This window comes from Gekko japonicus, unplaced genomic scaffold (assembly GCF_001447785.1).
Source record: "Gekko japonicus isolate JY-2015 unplaced genomic scaffold, Gekko_japonicus_V1.1 scaffold69, whole genome shotgun sequence".
Lineage (NCBI taxonomy): Eukaryota > Metazoa > Chordata > Lepidosauria > Squamata > Gekkonidae > Gekko > Gekko japonicus.
Genome location: NW_015175972.1, coordinates 14084 through 21072, shown reverse-complemented (window position 1 = coordinate 21072; position 6989 = coordinate 14084).

Sequence of the window (6989 nt, the reverse complement as noted above, 5' to 3'; positions counted from 1 at the left end):
TCCTGGAAATCAAAAAGTGGCCTCTTACAACTGATAGGCAGCAAGTTTCAGGCAAAGAAAAGGAAATAGACTCAGTGTGTAATTAACTGAAGAAAACTAGTACCAGAGGAAACTGTTGTACACACTAGAGTGAGTAGATCTAAATATGTTTGGAGGGGGTACGTGTTTTAACCCTTAGCACCTCACCTTAATCCAGAAAAGTCAGTGAGTGAGAAAATAAGAATTGCTGAATCAGAGCAGGAAACTAGACACTGGAAGATAAGTCAAACAAGGTTATTGTGCTGGGTGTTGCTTCATCCCTGCTGCTGACAGATCAGGGGGGGTCAGGCAGCACACTATACAATGACATCACACATGCAGGGCTATTTTTGGGCAGGAACGCACAAGAACGGAGTTCCGGCTGGCTCCTGAGTTGGCCACACCCAGCAGGAGCTCATTAGCATAATAGGCCACACCCAACAGCAGACACTCATTCGGATTGGCTACATTAGGGGTGTGTGGCCTAACATGCAAAGAAGTTCCTACTACAAAAAAAGCTCTGGGTTTTGACAACAAACAAGGTAAACAGAATAAGAAGGAAAAGGTTGGTGTGGCTGGATGACCACACTTCTGGTAACATGGGGGTGTGGCCTAATATGCTAATTAGCTGTGCTGTCACAGGTGTAGCTCAATATGCTAATGAGTTTCTGCTATTGGGTGTGGCCTATTATGCTAATGAGTTCCTGCTGGGCTTTTTCTACAAAAAAAGCCCTGCACACATGGTTCTAAATGAGGTATTAGCAATGTTTGGTCTCTATACCTCCTAAAATGCAGTTCTGCCCAAAGCCTTGTGGTTTAGTTCATGTTTCAGCTATTGAGTTTGGAAGCAAAAAAGGACAGTATACAGTATACACAAACATTCACCCCCAAAGAAAGTTTAGAAAACTTATTGAGGGCCAAAAGTTAAAAACATATGTAAGTATAGAGAAAAGAGTGGATAAAAACCTTATGGGGGTCCAAATAATGCCTCATAAAATGTTCAAAGTGACAAATGAACAAAAAAACCCAGTTATGACCTGACGTGTTTCGGCTCACAAGAGCCTTCTTCAGAGGTCAAATAGTACAAAGTACAAAATACACCAAGCAACAAAGTCCCTGTAACACGTGTAAGGCAATAAACAATTAATAATATAGGATCCAAAATGGAACTCTGTACAGAGAGATAAAAAATGTTTTAGATTAGTACTCAATTGAAAATTCCATCGAATATTCAATTTTTTTTACTGTACCAAAATATAATATACTTAGGCCCCGGTCACACTGGGGGAAAAGGTGTGGGGGGGTGAAGTGTGGCTTTTTTTGAGCCGCATCAAAAGAGAATCGCGGCTGGGGGATCAGACAGATCCCCCGAGCCGCTGCACAGTTGCTCCCCGGCATGATCAGATGCCCGGGGGGGGGGTGGGGAGCCACAGATCGGTGAGCGAGGCAGCCCACTGCGCATGTGCACGCCTGCACAGTTTGGCTGGGGGCCTCACATGCTGCTGGAGACGGGCACGTCGGCGATCCCACGGCAATCACACTATTTTCAGGTAAGTAGTAGTGTTTTGTAGTGTTTTTTAAAAATCCGCATCTTCGGCCGGAAGAGACGGATCGGGGACTGGTGCGCGCCGCTTCCCAGATGTTGCGGTGTGATCATGCCCGCTTGCTGCGCTCCCAATCCATCCCTCTCGCGGATCAAAGCCTCCCGTGTGACCGGGGCCTTACTTCCAATATGAAATTGAATGACACACCAAAATTTTCTGTTTGGGGCCACAAATATATCTGGCCTTGTGTCAGAAGTAATTGCATATATTGGAAATAATATCAGTATCAATATGCACCTGGAAGTAAAGATGAAGATAAATTCCAAAATGTAACAAATAGTAAAATGTATTAAATAAAAATTATGAGGAATTAAAGAAATAAATACTTTCCAGTTTTGGTCCTTAAAAGTGCAAGTAAAATTGTCATCAGGGACAATGTGGCATCAATATGTAACAGTGGAGACAGATATCACAAACTTAAATAGTGTAACAGAGAATGATGCAACAAGAACATTCACCCTATGCAAAATTAATGTTTTTTGGGCAGGCACTGTGAACATTTGGAGGCCATTTTGGTTGCCTTAGCATCTTCATCACACTGTGAGGCATCCTAGACACATGTACAGCCTGTGAAACATCCCTTTTTGGGTTTATTTTCCAATATGGAGTGAAAGGGGCAAGTAACACTTTCCTGCAATCCTGGGGCTTTCCCTGCCCCTCTCTTACCTTCATATCTGGCCCCATTGTCTAGCTTTTATCAGCTGCACGGTGGTCAGGTTGTCACTGTATTAAAAAATTATATATACGATGACATTAAAACTCCCTGTTCTCCCTGTGCTCCCCATTTATGACTTGAGCTTCCACAATCTACCCCAGTTCAATGCTTAAAATGAAAAGAAAAAACAAAACAAACAAAACAAAAAAACCTAAAGGGGGGTTAGAAAAGGAAGAAGGTATTTATGACAGCACCAGTTCTACATTATGAGGTTGTTACAGAATAGCTCCAATTTCTTCAAATTGCTGTCGGGATTCCATTCAGTTCAGATCATGATTCATTACTTACCTTTATTTCTCTTGGTTTCTTCCTAAATCTGGCCTTTGTCTTTCTATTGATCTGTTCTTGGAGCTACCAGAGACTTCCAGTGTTGTCATACTCTATGCTTAGCCCACCCACATAGCTTTGGAAATCTGTTTTTAGCATTTTTTTCAGAAGGCCCTCCCCTCCCTCAGCCCTCCTGCAAGGCAGATACCATCGTGTCCCATTCGCTCAATGGCTCTGCCCATGCCATGCAGGGGAAATAGAGTCTATTGACCATGTTCTGCTGCACTGCCCATTCTACAATGACATTCGATCTCAGTATATAGCCCCAATTCTATCAACTCTATCAGAAAAATCTGAACAACTTTACGTTTCCCTCCTCCTTGCAGATTTCTCCCAGGAGATAACAAATACAGTAGCTAAATTTTGACTTCGGGTGTGTGGGATACGCAAGTGGCTGGCTGAATCTTAATAATAACCTATTGGAGGAAGGCACCATTTCTCCATCCCCCTCACAAGCAGTGCTCATTGACCCTTCTTTTATATTTTATTCTTTATTTTTATCTTATTTTTATTATTTTTATCTTTATCTGTATTATTACTGATCTTGTATCAAAATAAACTTTGACCTGAAATGTAATCTAGAAATGTAATCTAGTATGAAATAAGTAAAAATGAAAAATTATAATAATGGATAAGATTAATGTGACTAAGGGAACTGTGACTCTCAAAGGTTTGTACCCTGGACATCTTATTGGTTTTCAGGGTGCTACTGGACTTGAATCTTGCTCTTCTACTGTAGACCAACACAGCTACCCACCTGAAACTTATTAATATGTTCCACTTCATGCCAGAAATGTTGGTTGAATGTGCCAATCCATATAGGGATTCCATGTAGTAACTGGGCCACAGATTTGGCCTTGAATACATGTAAAACAGCGGGACATATTGGCCACCATGTACAAAAAAGAAATGGGACACACCTGCTGCACTACATTTAGCTATAGTTCAAGTATAGTTTCTGTGGAATGTCCAGTTGCTATTGTATTGGAAATTCAGTTCCAAATATCTAAATTGTTTTACCTGTTCAATATAATTTTTCCTAATTCTCCAGAAAAAATGCTTCTAACACTTAGAGAAGAATAAGATGTCATCACATCAGGGATGCCCCACCCCCTCCAGGAACGCCCCCAAAGTCCCCCGCTGGGGGTGCCGGATACCACCGGAAACGCGATCAGACGCCCGCCCTTGCCCCGCAGTTTCTGGAAACTAGTACCTCCAAGGTACTAGTTTTTTGCTGCGCTTTTTCGGCAGGAAGCCTCAGTTGTGCCACGGAAGCACTACGCTTCCCAGATGTGCTGGTGAGATCGCGACCGGAAACTCCGCTTGTCTTCCGTATCTCTTGCGTGGCTAATGTTGCGTGTGACCGCAGCCAGAGAAGAATAAGATCTTAGATTTTCAAAATTTACAGACAGCTGATTAGAATTGCAGTGAGAATGTAGATAGGAGACGTCTTAAACCCAATTCTGTAAATAATAGTATCACAGTGTCATCAGCATAGAGTAGTAGAGAAATGGGAAGAGAGCCAAGTTTAGGAAAGTGGCCCTCAACTGACCTTAGGTCTGGAGCAAGATCATTTATAAAAAGATTAAAGAGGTAAGGGGCCAAAACACATCCCTGTTTAATGCCTTGGTTTATGGCAGTATCTCTCATTAGTTCACCTTGAGTGCCATTTCGAACTTGACAGCTAGTTAGGGAGTGTAGCTTTTGAAGAAAAAATAATCTTTTGTTAATTGATAGCCTGACAGAATTTAGGAATTTACTAACCACCCTAAGTTCCTCTGTGAAGCCACTTAAGTTACATCTTTCTGTGGCTCTGGATAACAGCCAGAATATTATGCTAGAAATGCTGCAATCTAGGGGGCCAAATGCAGAAGAGATTGACTGAGTTGCTTAGCATCTCCAGTGCCGTCACTGTCAGAAGTCCTACGTTGTTGAGCCCTATGCAGATGGATCATGTCCTAGGTTTTCAAAGATAGGGAGGGCAAAGAAGTTCAAGCATGACTAAAGTTTTCTGTAAAACATACAAACAACTTGTATTCCTTCTTTGCGTGTACTATAGGTAAACTCATCATGAAAGGATCTGGCTTGAATGAATTACTGAATATTGAAAATTCTGCAAAGGTCGTGAATATAAAAGATCCAGCGCCTGGAACATGGACAATTAAGGTAATATTGCTGTAGCACCAATGCAGTACATTTCATATAGCTGTGATACATGTAAAAAGTTTATAACAGATTAGTATGGTGAGATTTGATCACACATAAGACTTGTTATCATTTAGGTTGAAGCCTTTTTTTAAACCATTTTGCAGTAGACTGTGGTATTTGGCCAACACTGGCCCTATATACCTAATGGGTGTTAAATGTAATCACTTTAGCTCCTTGTCTGGGGGAAAGCTATTGTGGCAAGACATTCCAGAGTGTAAGTTTGGGCATTGTCCTGGCTTTCGTGCCCTTCCAGAGTTAAACTATATTGTCCTGGTTGTGAACAATGAGAACCACCCTACAGTTGGCCACTTTGTTTATAGGACCAAACCACATACCACTTTGGTGTGACTGGCAAAACAGGGGAGTAAACCTGAATGAATAAAGCTGATGTTTCTTGGGTTTGTCAGGGTTTTTTTTTGAACAAACAAAAGCATGTGTGGTCTGTCGTCACCCAACAGATTAGAAAGGATGTTTGTGATGTGCCTATTAAGTCCATCACTGTCTGCTTTGCAAATGAAAGGTCCTCCACTCTGTGCTTCCAAGCAGTGTGGGCTCACCTCTAGATAGTAACTGTGGCTAGTGCTGGTGATCCAGAAGTGTGGTAGAAACTCATATCTGGGTAAGCTTTCCATGCATGCCTGGTTATATTCATATCCACTTACTACACATGCTGGTGTGTTAGCATAAATCATTACTGTGCCAGTGGTGCACATAGGAGCGGTCTTAGCCAATGGTACGGTGGCCAGGTCCTGTGCTCTCACTGGTGAGGTGTGGGAGGGAGCTTTCCGGGAGTGGGAGATGGGGCATTGTAGCTGCACACAATGCCTTCAACATGATGACATCACGCAGAAGTGACATCATCATGTCTGGGATGTCGCATGGTGACACTGGTATTTTGGGCAGAATTCTATGGTTACTCTTAATAGCAGTCATGGAAATTTGCTGCTTGTAGAAGGCAGCAAGGAAGGAATAGGAAGAAGAGTCAGTGATATCTAGCAGCACAGAATGTTAAGGTGAGGAGGCAAGGGAGTACATCAGTCACAGATCACTTCCAATCCCTTAACCATCCATGGTTTGAAGAATTCCAGTGTTGCAGCAACTCTGAAAGAGGAGGGTGAGATCAAATAGATTGTCAATGGGCATTAATTTTTTTCAAGGTTTAATCAGTGAAAGCTTTAGTTGATTAATTGGTGGGAGTTTGTTTTAATTGCCCAAATGTTAATCCATGGGGATTTGAATACAGTTATGTATTTTATTTAACTGTTCCCCCCTCCATTCCATTGGGCCACTCTCATAATGTGAAATGCAGAGTTGCTTCTTACTTCAGTCCATTTTTGTTCTGGTGTTTTATTGATGAAAAGTGAATATTTCAAAGATATCTTTACTGAAGTTTTAGTATGCGATCGAAACTTAACTGATTTAATGAAAGAAGGGTGATTAATTAGCTAAGCAAATTCTTATTGGCTGACTAATTAGCTGAAACAATATTAATTGGGTAACAGCCCTATAAAAAAGCTCCAGGAAAATAGGAGTTGATCCCTTAATCAACAGTACAAATAGTGTATGTGGAAAGTGGGAGAGGAGAAAGTAGAGTAGAGTAGAGTAGAGTAGAGTAGAGTAGAGTAGAATAGAATAGAATAGAATAGAATAGAAACCCAGTCTTTTTTAAATATCCTGGCTCAGTCAACATGAAATTCTCACAAGAGCACAAGCAAGGAGCTTTCTTAAGTTTCACAGGAATCTACTAACTAGGAATGGCTTCACTCTTTGCAACACTAGTAGGCCTTGACATTTTTTTTAGTTTCACTGCTGTTGTTGGCTGCCCCACAGTGTAGCTTGTGCCTCATGTTCCTTGAGGAATGTTAAAACTTTTGGTTTTTGCTCTGAGACAGAGCTAAGAGAATGGGTAACTCATCTGTGTAACTGATATCATCACCATCATCATCATCCACTCACCCAATCCATGCTGCTGCAGGGCTCTGGGCAATACACAACAAAACCAAAACAGTAAAAACCATATAATAGATACATAAATAATACTGATACACAGAGGTCATTTCGGGGGGGGGGAACGCGGGGGAACGCAGTCCCCCCGGGTGAGGGGCAGGGGGGCGGGG